At 46.9% G+C, this 25,495-nt stretch overlaps 1 protein-coding gene across 3 annotated transcripts in view; it reads left to right on the top strand.

Annotated features, from left to right (window-relative positions):
• The first annotated feature begins 3,255 nt into the window (after window positions 1–3,255).
• LOC139746521 (uncharacterized) overlaps window positions 3,256–25,495 on the top strand; it is a 90,627-nt gene continuing 68,387 nt past the window's right edge. Inside the window, exons 1-2 of one of the 3 annotated variants that reach the window (XM_071657844.1) lie at window positions 3,256–3,395; window positions 14,202–14,278. The gene's annotated coding sequence lies outside the window, so the exon portion shown is untranslated. Of the gene's footprint in view, window positions 3,396–14,201; window positions 14,279–21,250; window positions 21,408–25,495 lie in introns of those variants that run through there. The other 2 variants (XM_071657842.1, XM_071657843.1) reach the window with 2 other exon arrangements.

The following is a 25,495-nucleotide window of genomic DNA, read 5'->3' as shown; positions in this document are numbered from 1 at the left end:
ACCCGACCATTTCGTTAAGGGGGTCTCTATCGTGACAGGATGACCGAAGGGCAGCCGTTCTGTCCTTCACGCCTGGAGGAAAACGCCACTACGTTTTGCCTCGCTGTTCTGTTGCGATCGTCTGGAACATGTGAGTCGCATAGGCGGTAAATTGTGGAGAAATCGATAGCCACAAGACTGCTCAGGGTGTGTGTGTGTGTGTGTGTGTGTGTGTGTGTACGCTCAGGGAGACGGCTGTAGCACACCTATCTATACCTGGGTATATGTGTTGTGTCTGTCTGAGGTTATCCCTGCTTGCAAATACTCCTTTTTCAAAATCGCCACTTTCCGACGTCTGTGTTGGTTGGGATGTGGAGACAATTGTGGTGGAGGGGGACGTTAGGTTCGTAAGGGCACATTTGGTCTATTTTATAGGCCACTTTAAACGGCTTATAGACCCTGGAGGGTTTTTGTCTCATACCTACACACAGAGCACGACCCTGCTATCACTGCTCGAGCCGGACGTGACTCTACAGTGTGTGTGTGTGTGTGTGTGTGTGTGTGTGTGTGTGTGTGTATGTGTGTGTGTGTGTGTGTGTCTTTCTTCTGCAGTCAGCCAACCTCTGCCAGTGGTATAAAACCAGTTTCAACAAACTTATCATAATCAGAGAGTTTTATCTACCGAGATGTACCGTAAATTGTGGCGCCAGGGCTCACCGATGGCACATAATGCCTCGCTTATAGCTTTCGTTATCACCCCTTCCTTTTTAAGTCTCATCTGTTACGTCTTCGTCAGGTGAGGTATGAACACTTCGTCGTAGACCCCCATTGTCCCTAGCAGGCATGGCGCCGTAGAGAGTTGGCCAATGCATAATAAACCTTTCCAAGACGAGGAGACATCACTTTATCTGGATGAACAGTAAAAGCAATTTACTGTTAAGTTTTAAAACCTGATTCACCAATGGCAATGCGATCAAACACTGTAGATTTAGGTGCTTTAAAGCAATCAGCTTTGTGTTCCGTCGTCGTGGTGGGAGGGGGGTGAGGTGAGAGAGAGAGAGAGAGAGAGAGAGAGAGAGAGAGAGAGAGAGAGAGAGAGAGAGAGAGAGAGAGAGAGACAACTGAATCTTGTACGAAGAGCTTTGTCACAGGCTCGTTCACACCAGGAGGGATGATGTGGGAGATTAACATACGTTCATCTTGTTAAGGAAGTTGAGAAATATTCTTAGAGCCATCACTGGAGGAGGTCGTTACATGTGTGTGTGAATAATGTGATGTGATGGTCTCACCCCGTATGTGTCTTTAGGTAACGAGAGGTGAAGGTTCGAGTGTCCTTTCGTTATATGCCAGCGTACGTTATCGTACTCCGGTCCCTGTAATACGTATCGTTCTTTCGTCTTTTATATCGTCGTTTACGTACGTCTGTCGCCATCACCCGTTCGCCTTCATCCGTCCATCCAATCGTGAACCATCTTCCATATTTCTCCACTCCTCACCACCCACAAGACCTGAGGAGGAAGAGGAGGAACGCCCCCTACTTCCGCAGTGTAAACACACATCCTGGAAAGACCTGCACTTCGACTCCGTCCAGGGCAGGTTCGAGCGAGGCGATAACGTCAACATGGTCAGAAGTTTCTCGTTGTTGTCCTCACTGGTATGTGGGTCAACCCGGCGACTGGCTCTCTCCCCCAACCCCGTGCCACCGCCGCCGCGCCCCCTCGAAGCTCCTGTCTTCCCAGAGGAACCCCCAGCCTGAAATTTAGGACAAAGTCACGGCCACAAGAACACCAAATGTCAAAAAAAGAAAATAAGGTTCTGGGCCGACATCGACCAATGAACCTCAGTGATATTTGACGTGAGTCAGTCTGCTCTCTCTCTCTCTCTCTCTCTCTCGAGAGAGAGAGAGAGAGAGAGGAAGTGAATTTATTCAAATGAAAGTCTCAGGAATCACATTCTAGTATGAAGCTATCAGGGAAAAGGTTTTTTAACATTCTCCCCCAAACCCCAGAGGCCAATCCGAACGATAATTTGGCGTGGGGGGTGGTTCGTTGGTTGTTGAGGGGAGGGGGGCCGCGGGAGGGGTTTGGTGGGGTTAAGGGGTTGGAAACGAACGAGTGTGTGTGTGTGTGTGTGTGTGTGCCATCACGACGGAGTAATTCGTTCGTGTGGATTCCAGCGAATCTTACGTGACTCCATCTCGAGGGTACACGTGATGTGAGCTAATTCTCTCTCTCTCTCTCTCTCTCTCTCTCTCTCTCTCTCTCTCTCTCTCTCTCTCTCTCTCTCTCTCTCTCTCTCTCTCTCTCGACGATCAACACGCCCAAAAACTCAAGCCGCGCCACTTCTCGATAGAGCTTCGAGCTCCCTCGAGTAAGCGATCCTGAGCTCATAAAGTCTTCTCCTTAGGGGGAGGATGTTGCGCACGTTGGTCAGGCGTGTGTGCGACAGTGTGGCCGTGAGAGGGAAGGTCAGGGAGGAAGGTGATGCCTCCTGTATGGCAAATAAGGTCACTGGAACACTTGAACATGTATGTATACAATCACTTTTAAACTCATACATACACTAGTGTGTACCTCTATGTATATAAACCAAATATGAAAACAATATGGGTTTTTCTGAAGGTACTTTGACTATAGAATCTATTATCTCTGACGTCAAATGTAGTTAGAAATAGACTTATGCCCTCGCTTGTATCAGCACACGATCACACGCATACGTACACACGTTACTTATACATGCAGAGGATCAAGGTAGAGAGACTGAACCAGACGACATCAAGGGTGAAGTGTAAAGATATATATATATATATGTGTGTGTGTGTGTGTGTGTGTGGTATGAAACACCAGACGAGCGTCACCAGCAAGCAAATCCTGACAGCGGCATTGTAAGACGAAAAACGATGTGAGTTTGTGAATGTCTCTCATACCTCCTCTGTCAGTCTTATCCTGTCCCCCTCCCCTCTCTCTCTCTCTCTCTCTCTCTCTCTCTCTCTCTCTCTCTCTCTCTCTCTCTCTCTCTCTCTCTCTCTCTCTCTCTCTCTCTCTCTCTCTCTCTCTCCAGCCTTGCTTGTGGTGGTCCCACACTGGTGTTGGCTCCCCGTATGGGGGGGGGGGTGTCCGGTCCAGCTATATGGTGTTGAAGCCTTCAAGGAGTTGGCTACTGCTCAGCTATGTTTTAAGTCGTCTTAATATTAAGCCATGCATTACACGTCGCGTAAGTGTCTTGAATATGTGCCGTCAACCTGGGCTCTTTCTTTCTACCCAGGAAGGATATGGGAAGACCCCTCGACACTTCAAAGACCCAACGGTGGACGACTAGGTGTCCCTCACAGAGCTTGGGAAGGTGACAGATGAACCCATGATCATCTGGCAGCGGGTCTAGCCTGAGAGTGTGGCGTTCCATCGTGGTAGAGGGAGGTAAGACACAGTATTAGTCTTCCTATATAGAAGGAAGTTGTATATTTAGGTTCCCTCAGTCTTACATCATCGTAAGGCATCAGCCTCTCACCTCACTGTGTGAGTCACACTGGGCGGGTTATGGACGCCTCCATAGCATCTCTGTAGACGTCAGATGAACGTCACTGTAGACGTCACAATGACGTCACTTCAAGCATCATACTGACGTCACTGTGCACGTCACGCTGGCCTCATTGCTTGGCGTTCTCGTTTTCTCGATTGGATTTCTAATTCACGATGAGCTCCTCCACCTGACCCGGTTCTGACGGTGATTCCCTGCCGATACTTGAGTTCCCTGACGTAGTTCTGGACTCGCTGCCACAACACAAAGGAACGCCAAGAAATTGAAGAGAAATTCAGACAGCAAACGTAGGAGTGGAGGAACCTCTCGGGGGCTGTTTGTGGTAGGGGAAGAGATCAGACACTCAAAAGAACAGTGTGGCAGGAATTAAAAAGGCATAGATAACGCTTACAGTAAAGAGCTGCCAGTAATGTCAGTCGTGGAAGTGGGGCGAAGTATTTCTCGAAGTTGATTTCTAAACGCACCCTTGATGCTGCCTGTTGGGTTCCCTCATTCGAAGTAAAACGCTGACCCACGAGTTTGTATCAATTACTGTGAGTGGGAAATCTGTTAGTTCTAGCCTTAAGTAGCTTGTTGTTTCGAGATGATGATGGAAAACGGTGATGATTTTTGAATACCTGTGCTACATCGCCTCGTAACCTTGTGATTGGATTTGTTTCTCAATCCAGGAGTCACCTTAGGAGTGCTATTCTATACTGACTCCATTCTGTCGGCGTCTTTTTTTTATTTTTAAGTAGGATAAGCAAAACTGAAGGCAGTATTCGAGGTTGGGACGCACCATTGAACTGTAAAGAGTGAGGATAATTTCCTTAGACTTAGATTCAGTTCCTCTTCCATAAGGCGTCTCTTGTCAACCTTATCATACGCTTTGCTGGACCATAAATACCACATATAATTCACTCTCTTTCCTCATGTATTTCTCGAGACAAATCCTTCAAAAACAAACATTTGGTGCAAACATCCATTACCACCTCTAAAGCCTTTCCAAATATTCATTCCATCTTTTTTCTATCTTTTCTTTGCCGGTTCTTAATTCCCCATCTGTTCCCCTCATTATCGCTCCAGTTTCCTCTCATGTTCTCTTCATACTGTTTACCTCCTTCCCACATTTTTCATCATTCTTGCTGAAGTTCATGGACATTCTCTCACCTAATTTCTTGTTTATCCTCTTTTTCGGCACTTGTGTTTTTCTCTTCAGCTCCTGACACTTTCTTCTGTAATCTTCCCAATTATTCACATTCTTTCACGGGCGATCTACCGCTCACTACACCTACCTTCGCAAACTTCCACATCCACACACTTCACGCGCAGATATAAGTACTGCCTCCCTAAATGCTCTATACTCACTCCCCCTATTTCATTTGCTCCCACTATTTGCCAACTCTTCACCCATTCTTTCTTGGCATCTCTGCACAGAGGCCTCTTCTTCAGTCTCACTCGCTGTCACCACCTCTTTCATACAAATGCCATCTTCTCTTTTCCTAACCTGGAACCATTATAAACTTTCACACCAGCTTTCACAAAGAAATATTTTGACACACCACTGCCGACCGTTTCATTACGTTCGCATCCAAAGACCTCCAGTTTACAAGCCAGTCAATTAGCAAATAATCCAATAAGTCCATTAGTCCCAAACCTCTGTCACTCTTTTATGCACGTGCCTTTTTATGAGTGAAGTATTAGTAATCATCAATCTTCTTTCAGCACACAACTCGACAAGCAAGCTCTTCCTCATTTTCATTGACCTCGAGAACACCATGTCCTCTCCAATTACTAGATCACCCACTCTTGCATTCATATCCCTTTAGCGCCAAGATTTGATCTCTTGCACCAAGAGAGCCACGCTTACACATCTCCTAATAGAAATTACTCCTTTCCTCATCACTCCTCTCGCGCACCAAATGCGTAAATGACAACAGTTACCCATCATCTCTCTTAGTTTGCTTTCATTCTAACCCATATCAACACCTGGAGCTCACATCCTTACACTCACTGACATAGCCCCACACCTTAACTTCAACAGGAAGGAGGCGCCCTCCTTCCCTAATAAGTTATCATTATATTATTATTATCATTATTATTATTATTATTATTATTATTATTATTATTATTATTATTATTACTATCATCATCATCATCATTACTATTCTTGTCAGTGTTATTATTACTATATTATTATTATTATCATTATTATTATCATTATCATTATTATTATTATTATTATTATTATTATTATTATTATTATTATTATTATTGATGATGATAACGTTATCATTTTTCCTATCATTTGGGTGGAGAAGGTAAGGAGCAGCTGGTCGAAGTCAGTGGTGTCTTGGCGACCTCCACATACCGTCTGGCTGTGGCTGTTAATAATTCATAATGTTGATGTGCCATTACGTCCCAAGGCCCTCCTGTGCCAGGCCTCGATCTCCTTTATCGTTGCAGGACTCAGCCATTACGTTAGTTGGCCACATATTGTGTCGTGTGTATTCAGTCTATCATGAGGGAGGTGCTGCAGTAGACGGAGTCTACTGTTCCAGCCTGTCACTTGAAGTCATACTCACAGGGTTTGGGTTGCGTGATCCTGTTCGTGTGTCATGCAGAATACGTGAGTGGCGCATGTGTTATGCCTCCTTTTTTTATTATTGTTATTGATTCAAGTGTATTTCTCTTTTTTTTAAGGGTGGTTTGGGATGGAGGATGGAAGGCTCTTAATGTTTCTGTACCAAAAGTGGAGTAAGTCTCCTCTTTCGCGTCACATCAAGTGTCAGAAGTTTCAGAACATTTGCCTCTCGGCCCCCTTCCGTCGTCCTCCACCACCTCCACCTCCTCCTCCTCCTCAGCACCAATTGGGTGTCTCCCTTCTGGTGAAGTTGGTGACGTCACCGTTACTGGGAAGGTGTATCGCTCTCGAGGCGAGGCGAGGCGACGGGTCGTCGCTAACCCAACCACTCACCCGCCACCTTTTGCTTGCTGCTACCACCTGATCAACCACGACACCCGCTGCTTGTACCTGTGTTGGGGTTTATGAGTGTGTCTCTGTCAGGTTGTACGGGAGGGACGCGGACAGACAGACAGACAGACGGGCGGGCTGAAGAGCATACACAGACAACCAGCCCTCCACCTCGGCTTAGAGACAGAGGGCTGGAGCCTGGCCTTATGATCCCAGTCTGTCCTTTAAGCCGTTGCCCAAAAGTTCGTTTCCTTCTCGACGGATCCCGTGTCTCGCCGACACTCCAGTCTGACCAGGTGACATCTTTAAACCCTTGAGTACGACGGACTTGACCCTTGGGTCTAAGTCTTTTAACTACTTAAGTTCGACGGCTTACTTTCAAGGGTACGATTGAAGTATGACGACTTAACCCCTTGAGTACAAGTTAACCCCTTGAGTACGACGGCGTAAGCCCTTGAGTATACCAAGTATAAACACCTCTTGAGAGTGATAACTTAACTCTTGAGTCTACGTCTTCACCACTCAAGTTCGACGACTTAATTTCGAGAGTACGACTTAAGTATGACGACTTAACGTTACCTCGAGTATGACGAATAACTTGAGTATGATGACAAGAGTTCACTCATCTAACTTAAGGGGTTGAATGTTGTCTTGAGAGTGTTAATTCGTCGAACTCAAGAGGTTAACTTGTCCTACTGATAGGTTAAAAATGGATATAGATGTTCATCTATGTTTGAACCAACGTATTCTGGTCTGTTTTCATTCCTACAGCCAGTAAGCGAAGGCTAAGAACAAAGAGATGATCACCATTGGCTAAAGTGGACAGCGCTGGGAGGTCATCCCGGGGAGTTCAACCCTGGGGTGCAACCCGGGGAGTTCAACTTTGGGAGTTCAAACCCCAGAGAGTTCAACCTTAGGCTGCTCAACCGTGGAGAGTTCGAACCCGGGGAGTTCAAACGATCCTTCTTTCCTACACCTGACGTCACTGTGGTGGTGGTGCATATTCACATTCATCCAGCAACCCCAGGGCGTTGTGGACCCTGAATACCAGTCCACACAAAAAAAAAAAAAAATTAGACAAATGCATAAACACCGGATATTGGGTACGTGGTCCACGTCACACTGCCAGCTTACACATGACCCTCTGTGAGGTCTATAATCCTTTTTTTTCCCCCTCACTATCTCCCACAGGATGGCCGTGGTCGGCCAAAGCAAATTGAAATGTTTGGCCTTGAATAAGCTGTCAAATCCTTTTTTTTAAGGACATCGGAGGGTAAAAAAAAGATATATAATCTGATGAAACAATTTTTTTTTTTAAGATTCGCGAGTGGACGAACGTCGTCAAACAAATAGATGAATGAATAGATAGATGAATAGACAGATTGATTAGATACATAGGTAGATGGAGAGGTAGATAACAATTCTACCATTACGCGCCCGGGAGTGAGGCTATTATGTAGATATGTTGGTGACTTTGCTGCAGACAGAGAAGGGGGCCAAGTGAGGATACTCCCTCCAAGGCTCAGTCCTCTGTTCTTAACGCTACCTCTCTAGCACGGGAAATGGCGAATTTGTATAAAAAAAGAAAAAAAAAAAAAAAAAAATATATATATATATATATATATATATATATATGTGTGTGTGTGTGTGTGTGTGTGTGACCAAAATGTGGCCTGATACAAGTTCATTACAAGACCATTAAGTTATTCTGGTCAACAAATATGCGATAGTTAAAAGACGAAAGTCCCTCAGCTGCTGATAACGTCTGTGGTACTTACCAATATTAACTTCCTCGTTGATAATACACATAATAGCCTCGTGCACTGACCACACACCTATAGCCACAGTCTAGAGGATCAAGGAGCAGTGATGTGGGGGTGAGGTGGTGGGTGGTGGTGGGAGAACAGCGTTGCCAGGGAACAAAGGGGACACACGGGGTTACGGTGTTGGGCGGGAGAGCACAAGAAGGCGAATCAATATTACCGGAGACCCTCCTTAAAATGAATGATGGAGCGTTGTGAACACTGACGACGAGACGAGACGTCCCTCGAACCATAGTCTTTGATTTATCTTTTTTGTGTGTGTCAATATTAATAATTAACTAATCCGATAATCCTCTTCTTCCTGGAGTTTGTAATATTAAGATGGCGTTAATAGAGGAAGATATAATAGATTTCCTGCCAACCCCCTTCTCTCTCTCTCTCTCTCTCTCTCTCTCTCTCTCTCTCTCTCTCTCTCTCTCTCTCTCTCTGTATACCAGGTGACCCCCGCAAGACTCTGTCTGATCTTGGAGATGTGTAGGAGATTAGCCGAGGATATAATGTTGAAGACATGTTGGAGATATACAGCACATGTGTTGGGTACTTGTTGGCGGTGTTCTTTATATGTGTTGGAGACTTGCTTAAGATATATTATAGATGTGCTGGAGATTTGCCTGAGTTATGCCATAGATGTGAGGGAGACTTGATGGGGATATACTGTAGGTATGGTCGAGAGTTGCTAGAAATGTAGTGTACATGTGTTGGAGAGTTGCTGGAGATATGTAGCTGTATTGGAAATTTGCTGGAGGTATATGTAGATATGTTGAAGACATATTGGAGACATTCTGTGGACGTGCTGGAATCATGCTGGAGATGTATTGTACATGGGTTAGGGACTTGTTGGAACTTAACTATACATGTGTTGCAGACTTGCTGGATATGTACTGTACATGTGTAGGAGACATGCTGGAAATATATTGTACATGTGTTGGAGACATGCTGGAAATATACTGCACATGTGTTGGAGACATGCTGGAAATGTATTGTACATGTGTTGGAGACATGCTGGAAATATACTGTACATGTGTTGGAGACATGCTGGAAATGTATTGTACATGTGTTGGAGACATGCTGGAAATATATTGTACATGTGTTGGAGACATGCTGGAAATATACTGTACATGGGTTGGAGACATGCTGGAAATATATTGCACATGTGTTGGAGACATGCTGGAAATATCTTGTTGGACTAAGAGTTACTCTTAAGGAAGTTTTGTAAATCTGTTGCCTGAGCTTCAAGCCAGGTTGGAGAGGTGAATGAGGGCAACATTGCCGAGGTGTTGTGAGGTTATTGCAAAAGTTGGGTGTGATGGGAAAACAGCTGGGGTGTTAAAACACTGTTAGGGATGAAATGAAGTACCATTTGGAAATTGATTGTTGAAATGTTGAAATGTTCCAGACAGAATACTGGAATTGAATTAAGGAGGTGGGTGTATTGCAGACCTTTTTATTATTGGTGGGTGCTGTGACACTGATGGAGGTGTGTTGGACCTAAGTAAAGTGTGGTGGAGAGACCACGGTGTTAAAGTTATGGGGTGGTACCGTAGCAATGTTGGAGAATATAAGGAAATTTTAGAAAATTGATGATGAATATGTGTGCTATCACTTTTGGAAATTTGATAAGAGATAAGCTGTAGTGATGGAGTAAAGTTGAAGATGCGTTGCAGGATTGACAAATACGATTTAGAGAGATTTCTTAAGTGTTAGAGATTTCTTAAGTGTGCTGAAGACGTTATGGGTTTTGGACAACAGTTGAAGCGGCATTGCAAGGGTATAGGAGAAAGGTTGGACTGTTACATATGTGACAGCGGGTTGTTTGAATGTCTGCGAGCTAGAAATAGATTGAAAGAAACATTAGATAGATGGTAAAGACTGTACAGCGAACTAACCCAACTGTTGGAGCAGTGTTGACGATGTGTTTACAGGATGGCAGAAGTGTTGGTGATGTGTCACTTACAGTTTTGGAGGATTGCTGGCATATGATACATATTTCATAAAACCCTCAGGGTAAACTGAGGCTTTTTTTTAGACACCTGTCCTAGCAATTTATTGACCCGATGATCCTGAACTTCGACGTTTTAACTAAGGAAAAAAAAAATAGAAGTATTCAGAGGTTGTGGCTGTGGCACGGCCGAACTCGCTGCTGCCATCCATAACTGAGTCAAGGTGTTGGCAGGGCGAGAGACTGACGGACACACAAGCAGACAGACAGATAGACAGAGGGAGGCGGTCTTGGAGCCAGACAGGCGCCGGCCATGTCCCCTGCCCTGGCTCAGGTAATCACAGCCTGGCCGGCCCCCCACCAGCCCGCCCGCCACACCAACATCTACTCTCTCCCTCGTCCGTAAGGTGATTATTGATCCGTCATGCACGTGCTAACCTGCCATGGCTTTACCACACCTCTGGCCAGGTCTGCACCACTCCAGACTGGAACTCTCGGCACGACTAATACAACCCTTGAGTACCGATGGCCCTAACCATTAGACCTGATCCTTAATGCTTAAGACATAGACCTGGCCACTGTATATACCCAGTGGTTATAGAGTCGTGCTCTTTGGTTGTACCGTCGTGCTCAAGGACCAAACCGTCGTGTCCAGGGCGTTAATGTATGAAGTAATTGAATTTACTCGTTTGAGAATGCTGATAGCCCTTTTTCAATTATCCAATTCAGCAATTACCTCTATCCATGCTCTGGTTAGCATATAAATGAAATGTATTCAAGATGTGACGACAACACCGATCAGAAATGTTGAGGATTTTGACTCGATATCTAAAGTGTTTGTTGACGCTGTGCTCCTCATTAGCGCAGGGAGGCAGCCGACAGCCTAGCCTGAACCGAAGGCGCCTTATGGTCCAATAATTCCAGAACTTTACGCTCTTCTGATGGGAGCTGAGCGGAAAGGCAAACTTGACTGACTTTTCCATTTCATTATTGGCCGTCTCCAGCCAAGCAAACGATCGCTACAACGTCACCCGGAAAAACAACTGGAGAAGCTAGTGAGCCACCACTTCCGAGGTAACCAAGAGACATGGCTTCACACCCGAGCAAGAGGAAGCCTAGCCGGTGTGTTGCGTGGCCGAGCTTGTAGTGCCGCGGAAAACAAACAATATCTAACCTTGTTTCACCTCTCTTGCTAAACTCTATCGTGATCGTCTCAAGATTAAACCCTCATGTGGCAACAATGCAGAACACATACACACACACACACACCACACACACAACGTTGCCATGTCTTCAGGAACGTATATCTGGGGGAAAAACTAACCACTAATCGATCATTTTAAGGCTGAAATCCAACCACCCGCTCCATTCCGGAGTTACGGTGAGTTTAGCCTCGCCTTCGCCCTAAAGCCAAATGAAAATAGGTTCAGCTAAATCTCTTAAGTAATATATTCCTGTCATATCCAGTGGCATCCACATCCTGGAAAGTGGTGAAATATTTAGCTTCCAGTTCGCATGTTTCTTTAATTACAAATGCATTATATGCCTCGGGGGTTATACACCCACCTGGCTCTGTGCAGGTTACGACCCACAAGTTTCTTTGTTACCGCCAACAAAAATTCCGCCCATAATAACCGAAGATTATTTAAATCTGGCGTGTATGTTGCATGCTGTGTCCTACTGACAGATTCTTCAACGACTAGCAGACCCTACATGATAATTCCGAGGTCCTGTGCAGGGTTCCTTGTTGGGCATTGTTACACAACAGTTCTGGGCTGGGCGATCGGTCAATAGCGCTGCGTTGCACCAACAACATAGACTGGACTGCTCGTGTTGCCCACGACATATACAACCACCACGTCAGCTGCCAGGTTTGACTCAGTCTCGTATGGCAGAGGATGTGTTAGACGAAGCTGAATTAGTAAATAAGTGGACGAGGATATGATGGATGTGAGCGATCGATGTCTCGGTATCATCAACAATTTTCGTTTCTTTTATCTTTTGAGAACCTGTTCTAAATTAATGTGGTACATGTAAACTATACCATGACGGTACGACGCTCAAGCTTGACCCTACGACCCATGTCCATGGTCGATAGAGCCCATAGGCATAACGATACGACGGCTTGTCAGGACTGCATGACCCTTAGGCACAACGTTACAATTGACAGTGAAAGTTATGTTACCTCCAGGGGCTGGGGCAGTGGGTGTTTCTTTTTACCCCCCAGGTAACAATAGTTATGTTACCTTCATGGGTTGTGGCAGCAGCTTTTATGTTACCCCTCTTGGGCCGGGACAGTGGTTAAGTTACCTCCTGGGGCTAGGACGGTGGTTATGACGCCTTCAGAGGCTAAGGCAATGGTTATGACGCCCTCAAGGGCTAAGGCAGTGGTTATATTGCCCTCAGAGGCTGGAACAGTGATTATAAATGTTTGACGTTCGACACTGTCGTGTGATCCCAGCCTTTATATCAGATCTTAACAACGAAAGCTGGAAGAAATTTACGATTTTTTCCCCCATTTTTAAAGATCTTAGTCACCCTCTCCCCTGACCTGTAAAGAAAAAAGGGATTAAAATGATTAGAATCAACTGGAATTCACGTATTGAACTTGGCATCTCCGCTCATTTGCCGAAGCAGCAATGTTCCGTCGAGGCTCGAGCTGTGCCATTCTGAAGATCCCTCAGTAATTTCTAAAGCTCTTGCTTCACCAACTTGGTCATGAAGAGTCTCGACACCAGAGGGTCTCCTGGGTTTCTTCGAGCGGCCGAGACTCCATGGCCAGAGTTTAAAGGGAAAAAAAAAAGGAAAAGAAAACGAGCTCCCTCATTAAAACCTGAAATCTTTATCCATAAAAATAGCGAGGCGGAAGCAACCCTCCTGACATCATTCCCCTCCCTCCAACCCCTTCCCTCTCCTAATCCCCCCCCCCCCCCCAAGCGAAGGGGTACTGGCAGATGCCAGATACCTCCTCCTACAGTTTCGGAAGTAGGAAATAAAGAATACCTCTTGCAGTTTCGCCGGGATACAGATGTATGTTGCTCACTGTGAGCCTTCCTAAGGATGGTCAAGATTTACATATGCGGTTGATAAGCTTTGATAAGAATGTCGTGCGCCTTTGTACAGTAGATATGCATGTGTCATACATTAGACTGAAACAAGTATCTCACACACACACACACACACACACACACACACACTCACTCTCACACACACACACACTCTCTCTCTCTCTATATATATATATATATATATATATATATATATATATATATATATATATATATATATTCATTTATTTATTTATTTATTTATTTATATTCCTCCTCTTGAATTGCAGACTATATTGGTGGCCTTTAGAATGTTTATTTATCTAGTCAAATTATTTTGCGCTCTATAATAATTAACATTGTGACTGATGTAGTATACACCAAGATAACAATGGTTATCATTTGAATTGCCTGCAGTCTACAATGCTCTTTATATTGTCTTGTAGTACACACTCGTCTTCCTTTCATGCTTGTGACATTTTGTTTCAGTGAAATACTTTGTAAGTATATTATTCACATGGGCCTGCCGCTTGGAATTGTGGAGTCCACTGAGAGATATATAAAGTTCATGGTCAAAATGTTTGTCTGCGTATCCATTAAATATCAGTAACTGTTTACTTCATGATATTTCATTGGTGAGGAACGTTCATGATGAGATGTTCTGATATGCCAGACGTACTTAATGACACTTAATTACACTCATTTTATACCGCTGGGGGCAATTACTACCAACAGCAATGGACTGTTCCCCAATTTTCTGGGTATTTTGTAGACGCTGGTCGTGTATTGTACTGGCCATTTTCTAACCGAAGTAATACATGTAGGAAGGGAATTTGGCCATTTTCTAATGCATCTAGGAAGGGAATTTGACCATTCACACTTGAGGTCGTGGATGAATTCTAACACTGGACCTTCTTCCATAGCTTGGTGGAGACGCTGCAAAGGTTCTTCATCATTCCACACAACAACAGCAACATAGATCTCATCCACAGGACCTACAGTAAGTGGAAGAGCACAATTTGTTCATAACAGACTTTACTTCCTGCTTCACATGTTCAGTATGATCTATATGTTGGTCCAGGGGAACTAACCCACAGCTATTCCTTCTATATGGTAGTAAGGCTTACTCTCTGGGCTTTTGAGCGATGCATCAGTAGTTAGTGCATACATTTAAGAAGTTTTTTTTCTTCTTAATCATGAAATGGGAAATCGTAGAGGTCTGTTGGTCGTATTGGGTGATTGTATACATACCTGAGAATTACATTGATAGATTCACTAAAAAAGGAACATTAGGGAATAGGTTTTTCTTTTTTTTTTTTACATCTAGAAAAACTAGAAGTCCTTGTGAGTCGTACGAATTGTCTCCAAAATTCCATTCCATCGGTTTTGGGGCATATCTGGCTAGGATGGTGTTCTGATACCATTCAGCTGCTTCGTTATGTTAATAGTGGAGTAAATGACTTGGGAAACCATGAGACGTAAGGAATGATTAAGTTCACGGGTTGTCACACTGCCATAATATGTGGTCTGGTGGACATTCTCCAGTGGTAAGCTTTAAAAGTGAGGTAATCCTCGATAATAGTAGGAGTTCTGGCTTTCAGGGTCGTCCTTGAGCTCTCGATGTGTTTGGAGTACTAAAGGTACAGTACTTCGTGTCAGAGATGTTTCATTAAAAGACCAGGGCATGATGTAGTATCACTGGGCTCATTCTCTCTCTCTCTCTCTCTCTCTCTCTCTCTCTCTCTCTCTCTCTCTCTCTCTCTCTCTCTCTCTCTCTCTCTCTCTCTCTCTCTCTGGCTTTTCCTTATCTACGAACGGAAGCTCGTGAGAATGGCAGTGGATCGAACTACACTGGATTGGCCTTACCCTGCTCCTTCCTGGAACACAACCTCGAAACAGTAGGTGTCCCATTTAAAGGGTCGGAGGGATGCGTAATTAACTTACTAGATAGATAGAAGTTTCTAGATTCTGTCCACTAGTGGCTAGCACTTATCTTCGGCAAGGCTTTTATTATCATCGATATGTGTGTGTGTGTGTGTGTGTGTGTGAGTGATCCTTCGAACACAGTGAAACAGAACGCTTCCGCGAGAAGACGAGATTGTTCGAAGCTTTCTTGAACGAAGAAATGGGGGATTGTTCGAAGCTTTCATGAACGAAGAAACGAGGTATTTTACGAAGCTTTCATGAACGAAAAAACGGGGTATTGTTTGAAGCTTCATGAACGAAGAAACGAGGGATTCTTCGAAGCTTCATGAAAGAAGAAACGAGGTATTGTTCGAAGCTTCATGAAAGAAGAAACGTTTCAGATTTTGTTTCTAGCTGTTTAGTTCGTCGTAACTTTCTGCAGTTACGATACCAAGTATCATTATTATCTTACCTTTATTTTAGAACCGTGTCTCGGACGCACCCACTCACCCGAGACTGTGAATACGAACCGGAATCGTCCCGGCTTTTGTGGAACACAGCTTCCGATGGCAGCGAACGTTTCTAAGTGTCAATTTGATGGTATTGCAGACGAGTGTTGCTTCAGAACCAGAGTGTGTCACAGTTGTATAAGACAGTGGAACTCTCTCTTTCTCTCTCTTCTCTCTCTCTCTCTCTCTCTCTCTCTCTCTCTCTCTCTCTCTCTCTCTCTCTCTCTCTCTCTCTCTCTCTCTCCTGCGCCAGGGGGCCCAGCAGGTACCCTGGGAGAACGCTGTTCTCATCGCTGGTATTCGACGTAGTACCTTCGGCACAGCGTTCTGCCCAGGGTGAAAGATGTTGAGATATTCGGATAATTTCAATCCGTTAAACACGATGATGCGAGCCCTGGGCATGATGCATTGGCCATGAACGTAAATCTGAAGGAGTCAGGTCAGAGTTTACACCAGTATACCGGTGGGTTATACCGTCGTGCTCAAGGGCAGTGCCTTTGTGATCACGGATCGTACGGTCGTGCTCTAAGATCGCATTCCTGTGCACTAGAATCGTACCGTCGTGCTCAAGGGTCGTACCATCGTGCTCAAGGGTCGTACCGTCGTGCTCAAGGGTTCCACCGTCGTGCTCAAGGGTCGTACCGTCGTGCCCAAGGACTTAATCAACGAGTCAAATCACCGACCACCTGCCACCTGACAATCAAAAAAACAAAAAAATTGCGTCACATCCACCTCACTATTTTGTGTGGTATTTCCCACACCTCCCTCCCGGCTGGTGGTTTACCTTGTCCATGGGGGGTGGGGTTTAACCCAGGAATATATTCTGTGCTTGTTAACTGTTCAGCCAGACCACATACATCCACAGGTGCACTGTGAAGGAAGGAGACCTTAAGTCCTGTGGTAATACTACTCTCTCCTCACTACGGCTGGCGTCTAGCAACAGAAGTCCCCTTGACAGACAGTGTGGGTCTAACGAAACAAAGGAACGCCAGTTGACAATAATGAACACCGAATCACTCGTTCGATCCGAGCGCTGAAAGTCGCGTCAGGCGATCGAAAAAGGGAATGGTAGAGGATTGTCGTCAGGAGGAAGAAGTAACGAGCGAAGGGTTAGCAGGGAGGAACCCAAACCTCCAAGACTGAAGGGACGAGACGGTGTTGATGAGTTGGAAAGCCGGGTGTTCCGTGCCTGGAGAGCCAGGTGTTCCGTGCCTGGAGAGCCGGGTGTTCCGTGCCTGGAGAGCCGGGTGTTCCGTGCCTGGAGAGCCGGGTGTTCCGTGGCTGGAGAGCCGGGTGTTCCGTGGCTGGAGAGCCGGGTGTTCCGTGGCTGGAGAGCCGGGTGTTCCGTGGCTGGAGAGCCGGGTGTTCCGTGCCTGGAGAGCCGGGTGTTCCGTGGCTGGAGAGCCTGGTGTTCCGTGCCTGGAGAGCCGGGTGTTCCGTGGCTGGAGGGCCTGGTGTTCCGTGGCTGGAGAGCCGGGTGTTCCGTGGCTGGAGGGCCTGGTGTTCCGTGGCTGGAGCACACGGGAGGTGGTGGTAACATTATCCATCTGTGCTATACCTCACCTACCGTCATTCCATCTTTGTTCATGACCATCTGTGTAATATCTCCATCGAGGTGGATGCGCTCCATCCTGCTGGGTTCGCCACATACCGCCCACCGGGGCCACACCCACCTAGCTCACACACACACACACACACACACACACACACACACACACACCCTGGCAACCCACCCACCCAACATCTCTCCTGCCTCACACCTCTCATTCACGGTCGACGTCATTGTCTTAGTTCCATGAAGTGATAGACTTAGGTTCGTAAAGGTTTAAAACCTCATCTCTCTCTCTCTCTCTCTCTCTCTCTCTCTCTCTCTCTCTCTCTCTCTCTCTCTCTCTCTCTCTCTCTTATGCAGCCGTTTTCGTATATTCTAATTTCATTTTTTTTTAGTTTAACATCCTCCTCTTCCATGTCTTTCCCGCCCTGCTGCTTTCTCTCCCACATCCATCCTCCATTCATGACTGTCACACTCGCCTCTCATCTTGATCAGCGACACAGCACCACCGCTCGCTGCAGTGCACCAGCTGACGCTCCCAGCACAACAGCATCAGGGGACGACATTCTCTGTTCTGACCTGCAGCTGCTGCACCTGTTATCCGGCCTCCTTCCACAGGTCTTCCCTCTCAAACCTGTCATTCTAGATTCATAAGGTGTGGTCATAGATGACAAAGAATACGTAGATATTTCCCTATGCTTCATTTCGTGATTACCTCAGGATCCTTTCCAAGAAAGAGTCCTGGTGTTACCCAAAACCACTTTCCATAGGTTCTTGCCAACCAAAGCCTGCGTTGCTTCCAGTATCAGGGACATGTGAACTCCTTTGGCGTGAGATGTTCTTTGGTGAAACTCTACTCCCTGTGATTGAACCTCGCCAAAGGGGACTTTCCCCTCTTTGTTTAACCTCATGCAGTTGGGGTCCGGCAGTGAGTAGGAAGTGTTCATTGCCTTCACTGTTGCATCGTGGGCATAAAAGGTCTTGAGATGGGTTGAATTGGTATTTGTAATTGTTTACGGGTGGGTAGTCTCCAGAAGGTACAAGAGAAAGCGTAGCTCGTGTATGTCTGAGGAGTGTGGTTTCAGATGAGTTTTATGTCTGGTGAGGAGGTGTTTAAGACTGAGATGAGAGGGCAGTTGGTTTGTGCTGGACGAGTCATTTTGGCCTGTGTATGTCTTGTCAGTGATGAGGTTGTTGACAGAGAGGATATTTGAGAATAGGTTGCTGGAGTGTGAAGTAGGGATAAGCCTTTTATCTTGTATTTGGAGTTTGGTGGTTAATTATAGAGTGGTTTGGTGGGAAAAGGGTCTAGTGTTGTTGCAAAAAATTGTATACTAGGAGACTTTTATTCATTGTGTATGACCGTTTGTGTTCAGTATTTGTGACTGTTATGAAGCCAGAGTGCTTGTTCTTAGCACCTCTGTCTTTTGGGTGATTTGGGATTTGATATGTCAGTTCTTGAACAGGCAGGTGAGGCGTGATATAGGGTGGAGCAGATGGATTGTTTACAGATTGTTTTTCTTGTCCAAATCTGGTGCCAGTTAGTGTTCTTAGGGTATTTAGTTTGCCTTATTTCTTTAGAGTTGTCTCTGGAACGTGTTGTATGTGATGCCCGGAATAGTTGTTTTATAGAGTCGAAGTGACTAGCTAGTCAAAGTGACGAGTTGCGAGGGTGGGATGCTGGCCGGATTCTGGTTTGTCCAGAGTGGAATAGGATGACGGAAGACTTTTGTGGGGTTGAAGACTCATTGTTTTAGATGAGCCAGTTTTACCGCTTGTGTGATGTGCTGTATCTTGTGTGTTGTTACATGGGTAGGGTTAGTGATGGGACTATGAGATCATCTGCTTGCGAGAGGGTTTTCACACTGTGCTCTGCAGGAAGTGAGAGAAGGTCGTATAAGACAAGATGGAAGAAGGTTGGAGAAGAAGCTTTTCCTCGGGGAAACTCCATTGTAGGGCTTGCGAACCTAACATACACTATGACTGAGCCATAGAGGGGAAAAAATCCTCACTTGGCCCCCTTCTCTGTTCCTTCTTTTGGAAAAGTAATATGGTTCCACGTTCCTTAGTCTAGATGCTAGTAATATCCAGGTGTAACTTCTGGCTACCATCTTACTTCCAGATTTCCAAAGAGATGATGAAATGATACGAAAGTTGTCCTTAAAACATGTTAACCTGATGGTGCGACAGACGGCGTCCTGACAACCCTAGTCTCGAGGACAAGGGATCGACACCAGCGCGTGTAACACGACGGGATAGGAACTTCATCAGCTCGGGCTACGTCTTTGAAGGGCGGGATCATGCAGCCGGCCATCTGACCTGTGACCGGTCATGAAGATGTTGCCAAATCAAGACAGGACAGGTGTTTACACTGGTATTCCTTCCATCGTTCACACCACAAGGGAACCAAGTCACTGAGTTGACGTGTAGAGTCGTCTGGTAGACACAAATTTTCATACGGTTTACGAGAGACTAACGGCAGTTATTTTGTAAAGAAAATTATGTATTTCAGAAACCCGTCCTATGGAACCCGTGCCGTAAAACCCGTGCCGTGAAACCTGTCCTATGAAACCCTTCTCATGAAACCCGTCCTATGTAACCCGTGCCGTCAAACTCTGGTCATGAGACCCGTGCCATTAGACAGCGTAGAATAGATCGTAAGCATAACGTAATTTTACGTAATAAACGTAATTAAACGTAAAGATAGAATAATCAAGTGAAAGAAACTGTTAAAACTCAAAAGATGGCCACGAGAAGGAAGCGTCTTAACATCAAGAGGAATTGCGATTGAGGGAACCAGGGAAAGTTTTATTTCCCGTGTGTTGTGGTGAGGGGCAAGGGAAAAGGAGGCACGGGGTAAAGTGTGTGCACAATGCGGCTCACTTCTTGCCCCCTGTGTCGGCCGCCAAGGGAAGCATTGTATATCCCGCAGCGTCCAGCACACACGCTCGCTGTTTTGGCCACAGACGCCTCGAGTTATTATGGAACCACAGATACCATAGGGCGGGAAGGTGATGTGGTCTGTGTCTGTCTGTCTGTCTGTGTATTTTATGCTTGTAAGTTTGCTTGTTTGTTGAGTTATCCACGCTTCTTGCAGCTGTGTTGACATCAAACCATACATCTTTCTGAAGTAGGTCACGCCTTTTGCCTCCCTCCCTCCCTCCCCTACACACGGCCCGGCGCCGTGTTGCATAATCTGCTCCTGGAGGAAGGCTCAGGCGATGGCGACAACTCACCCACGTTCGTATAGTTTGTCTTCGTGGTAGACTCTGACACAAAGACTGGCTTTCGTGTGGTGCAGGAATGACAGGCCATCCTTCACGTCCATCGTCATCATCATCCTACGATAACAAACCCACGTGGATGCTGGCGTAACCCCTGCCAACCATTATATATATATATATATATATATATATATATATATATATATATATATATATATATATATATATACCTGTTATTAATTCCTTTCTCGAACAAATCATAAAATGCGGTGATTACTCTGAGCATATGGGAAAAATATTTGTTTGTATCCGTTTTTGAAACAGATTTTGTAGCTAGTTTGGTACGAAAGTATCTTTTGTAGACATTCTGTACTCTCCGAATATCAACAGATTAGCTGTATGATATTTGGTCCGCGTTTGTTTAGCTTCTGTTGTTGTCCCTGTTGGGGGGGTTGTGGGGGGGTGAAACAGAGGCGCCTCTTGTGTCTCTGAAGCTGAAAAGCTTCGACACCCGAGAGTGACACTGAAACACTCCCTTGAGACTTGAACTCCTGCGGTTCGGTGGGATTCGAATACATACAGGAAGTTCTGGTATGTTATTGTTGTGATCTGTACCACCGTTGCCACGTCTAGGGCGCTGATGAACTCCCGGCCACAGCTGCCCCACACACAGTTGCCATCCCGGGCCCAGTATGGCAACCAGAGGGTAATATTCAATGGAGAGCACCACGTGAATCGAAGCAGCTGCCGCTTCGACGCATCGACACTGCCGCTGGTCTCGGCCGCCGCCGCCGCCGCCGTCGTCGCTGTTGCCGCTGCCGCCCAGCTTAGCCGGCCGCCGTCAGTCGCTCTCAGCCCGCCGCCCGTGACGGACCTCCTGCCACACGCAACGCCACCACACCCACCATAACGGCTCGCCACAAGAAGCACTATACCAAGGTAAGCCATCATTCTTCCCACAGCGGAGGTTGACACCACACACCGGGACCTCTCTACTCCACTCCTCCCTCACCCGTTGGCTCTTGTCAAGGTGTGTCACAAGTCACCGGGAAGCCAGGCACGCCTCTGACAGTGAGTTGTCACTGTCTACCGGGAGGTCAGGTCACTCTCCGATAGTGAGTTATGTCACTGTCCACCGGGAGGTCAGGCGACTCTCTGATAGTGAGTTATGTCACTGTCCACCGGGAGGTCAGGCGACTCTCTGATAGTGAGTTATGTCACTGTCCACCGGGAGGTCAGGCGACTCTCTGATAGTGAGTTATGTCACTGTCCACCGGGAGTGGGACAGTTACGCTGTGAATGATAGTGAGGGAGACTTATGTACTGTGCTGGGCGTCACCATCCGTTGGATTGCACATGCACTGTGGTGTCACCATCAGATCATCACCATCGGTGGAGTTCGACCTATGTGGTTGTCACTATCACCAGTAGGCGAACACACACACACACACACACACACACACACACCAAAAAATGCCCTGTCGTCATCACCATTAGCGGAATGTGCCACCCCAGTGTCATCACCATCACCGAAACACTGACCCATATACCGCTGTCACTATCATCACAATCGGTGGAACGCATGCCCTATACTACTGTCACTATCACTTTCACCCCATAGTGAGACGCACCCTTATGTTATCACCATCACCACTCGTAGTGATCCACTGACACTTCCTTCACCATCATCGTCACCATTATAGTGACATGCACTACGCTGCCACAATTGTCACCATTACAGACACTACCACTGTCATCACCATCACCGTCACTATCAGGCAAACGCATAGTCTTCAACGTCGTCACCATCAGTGGTAAATGCAGTATAGTGCCATCATCACTATCAGTGGTGCACAGTTCAGCGATGCAAAGGTTCCATAGTGCAGTCGCCGTCACCATCACTGGTGCAAAGTTCCTATAGTGCCGTCACCATCACTGGTGCAAAGTTCCTATAATGCCGTCACCATCACTGGTTCAAAGTTCCTATAGTGCCGTCACCATCAGTGGTGTAAAGGTCCTATAGTGCCGTCACCATCAGTGGTGCGAAGGTCCTATAGTGCCGTCACCATCAGTGGTGCAAAGGTCCTACAGTGCCGTCACCATCAGTGGTGCAAAGGTCCTATAATGAAGTCACTATCACCATTAGTGGTACAAAGGTCCTATAGTACCGTTATCTTCACCATCAGTGGTGCAAAGGTTCCATAGCGCCGTCACCATCACCACCAGTGGTGCAAAGGTTCCTTAGCGCCATCACCATCAGTGGTGCAAAGATCTTATATTGCTGTCACCATCACCATCCTTGGTACGCAGAGCTATAGCACCATCACCATCTGTGGTGAAACACCGTCACCATTACTGTCACCATCACCATGTGTGGTTCACAGGCCATAAAGCACTATCATCACCATCCGCGATATACACACCCTACAGTAGCGTCACCATCAGTTAAACAAAATGCCCTACAATGCCATCACTATCACTGGCATAAATGCCCTGCATTACCATCACTATCACTGGCATAAATGCCCTGCATTACCATCACTATCGCTGGTATATATGCCTTCTAGTACCATCACTATCACTGGCATAAATGCCCTGCATTACCATCACTATCACTGGTATATGTGCCTTATAGTACCATCACTATCACTGGTATATGTGCCTTCTAGTACCATCACTATCACTGGCATAAATGCCCTGCATTACCATCACTATCACTGGCATAAATGCCCTGCATTACCATCACTATCACTGGTATAAATGCCCTCCAGTACCATCACTATCACTGGTATATGTGCCTTATAGTACCATCACTATCACATATATACTGTTCACACACTATACAGCATCATAACCACCACCATCAGTACTACACTTAACCAGTCTTACCGTCACTATCATCTTCACCATCCCTGCATGGATGGCCTATGACACCGTCACCATCACAGTCTGTGGTACATACATCCCTCGCCAACATGTTCACCATCCGTATTACACTATCACAGACCCGCCCTGGGTGCACAATCACCATCACTATCAGTGGTACGCCACGTGTGCTAGTGTCACCATCACAAGCATTGATACATGCCCTGTAGCATCGTCACCATTACCTTCACCATCCGCATCACACTCTTCCTCTGGAACTATCAGCTTCACCATCACTGATCATCACTATCCCTATTACACTCTCCCATTAGTACCATCATCACTATCATTTATACATGCCCTGTGTTCTGATCGCCATCACTATCATTGAAACCAAGCCCTGTCACCATCACCATCCGTGCTCCGCACCCCCCTTCCCATGTAGTCACTGTAGTCACCCCACGCCCACCACAGAACCACCCCACGCCCACCACAGAACCGCTCCACGCCCACCACAGAACCGCTCCACGCCCACCACAGAACCGCTCCACGCCCACCGCACTCACTACCTCAAGCCCAATACAGTGCTAACCCCCCCAATATCTACACCGCACCCCCCCTCCTCCTTCCCCCCCAACACTGCCATACCACACCCACGCCACATCTACCTTAACACCCACCACACATCTACCTTAACACCCACCACACATCTACCCAACACCCACGCCACATCTACCTTAACACCCACCACACATCTACCCAACACCCACGCCACATCTACCTTAACACCCACCACACATCTACCTTAACATCCACCACACATCTACCTTAACACCCACCACACATCTACCTTAACACCCACCACACATCTACCTTAACACCCACCACACATCTACCTTAACACCCACCACACATCTACCCAACACCCACCACACATCTACCCAACACCCACGCCACATCTACCTTAACACCCACCACACATCTACCCAACACCCACCAAACTTCTACCTTAACGCCAACCACAATACCACTCCACGCCCACCACACTGCTACCTCACGCGTACCACAATACCACCCCACGCCCACCACACTGCCACCCCACGCCCACGAGAGTGTTACCTAACACCAACCACACATTTTGCCCACGCCCTCCGAAATATTGCTCTTCTCTGCCATAGTGCCGCACCACGCCCACCTACTGCATTCCTACCTCACGTTCGCCACAAAACTACCCCATTACCACCACATTTACCACACGACCGCTACAGTATCATCCCACGCCCATCCCATCACCACCCCAAATCCACCTTAGTCTCGCCCCACACCCCCCACTCCTTCCAGCTACCCCACGCCCACCCGAATGGTGTCCCACGCTCACCGCTGTACCACCGCACGCCCACTACAGTAATACCCCCACGCCCGTCGCGCTGCCACCTCACACTCACCTCAGTACTGGCCCAACCCTGCCAGTGTATGACTGTATGTCCACCACACGTCCACGACTATACTACTTAATGCCACTTTCACGTCCACCACACAACCACCCCATATCCTCCACTGCACTTCCCCACGCCCACGATAACAGTAGCCCCACGTCCCTTACAATACCACTCCACATAGACCAGTGAACTACCCCACGCCCACCCGCTGGTAACCCCCTCCCTCCCCCCCCCCTCACCTACCACTACTACGCCACAGTACTACCACAGTTGTAACCCACGCCTACCACAGTACTATTCTACGACCACCACAGTACTACGCCACACCCACCACAAAACAATTCGACGCCCATCACGATACTGCTCCAAGCCCACCACATTACTGCTACGCGCCCTCCACAGTCCTAAGCCACGCCCTCCGCAATACAGTCCGGGACCCATCATGTTACCATCGCACGCCCACCACAGTACTACCCCACGCCTACAATAGTACCACCCCACGCCCACCACAGTACTGCATGACGCCCACCACAGTAGCACCTCACGCCCACCATAGTGCCACCGCACACCCACCACAGTACTCCCCGACGCCCACCACAATACTCCCCGACGCCCGCCACAGTACCACCCCACACCCACCACAGTACCACCCCACACCCACCACAGTACTCCCTGACGCCCACCACAGTACTCCCCGACGCCCACCACAGTACCACCCCACAC

The sequence above is a fragment of the Panulirus ornatus genome, chromosome 65 (genome assembly GCF_036320965.1).
Source record: "Panulirus ornatus isolate Po-2019 chromosome 65, ASM3632096v1, whole genome shotgun sequence".
In the NCBI taxonomy this organism is placed as follows: domain Eukaryota; kingdom Metazoa; phylum Arthropoda; class Malacostraca; order Decapoda; family Palinuridae; genus Panulirus; species Panulirus ornatus.
This window is presented reverse-complemented; position numbering and strand designations above follow the sequence as displayed.